Genomic DNA, 839 nt, shown 5'->3' with positions numbered 1-839 from the left:
GGGCTGCCGACCTCCGAGCTCTGAATACACTTTCTGCATGGTTCAGTGCGGCAAAAATTATTACGTTCTTCTGGTCTTTCCGTGTTGAAAGCATTAATTACTCCCACCATGAGTGTCAATCACTGTGGTCGAGTGTTAGTCGCTTGCTGCCCAATATTTTCCGTCACACCTTTCCATTGTTCCGTTTTTCACTGCATTAAGCCACGAAGGCCATCACAAGCAGGGACAGAGTTAAGTCTGCAATTACTCTTTACTAGAATAACCATACTGCAAGAGACATATTGCAGCAGACCGGCGTCATTGTCCGAGTCGGCCAGAAGCTGATCGAGCGCTGCAGAGACGAGAGGGAGCAGGCGCTTCCAAGGTCCGGCAGACCAAATTTAACATCAAGGATTGTCACTGTTTGGCAAAGGCAGGTTGATGGAAAACTCAACATTACTGCTAAGGAACGTGAAATTGCACATCCATGAGGCTTGTTTCTGCCCTTATATGACGACGTAATGCCTCACAAAAGGGTTATTTTGAGGAGAGAGAAAAAAAAAGAAAAAAAAGACTGGCATGGTGCCTTTTGGTCTGCTGATGACCTCTTTACAGTGACTGGTACAAGTTGTACCATAAGCCCGAGGGTGTTCTTAACTTCCCACAGTAAGCCATAAAGGTAGATAATCACCCTACCTCGTAAAGGATATGGGAATGTTTTACACATGATGTGGGGACAATAATGCCGAGCAAGTAGATGATGAACAGGCTTAACTATTTGGAGTTGCTTTGCGAAATGTTAAGTGATGCCTTTGAGAAAGCAAAGGCTACATTCTTCACGCTATATGCTTCCCCTTGCC

Source organism: Penaeus monodon, chromosome 15, assembly GCF_015228065.2.
Source record: "Penaeus monodon isolate SGIC_2016 chromosome 15, NSTDA_Pmon_1, whole genome shotgun sequence".
Taxonomy (NCBI): Eukaryota; Metazoa; Arthropoda; class Malacostraca; order Decapoda; family Penaeidae; genus Penaeus; species Penaeus monodon.
This window is presented reverse-complemented; position numbering follows the sequence as displayed.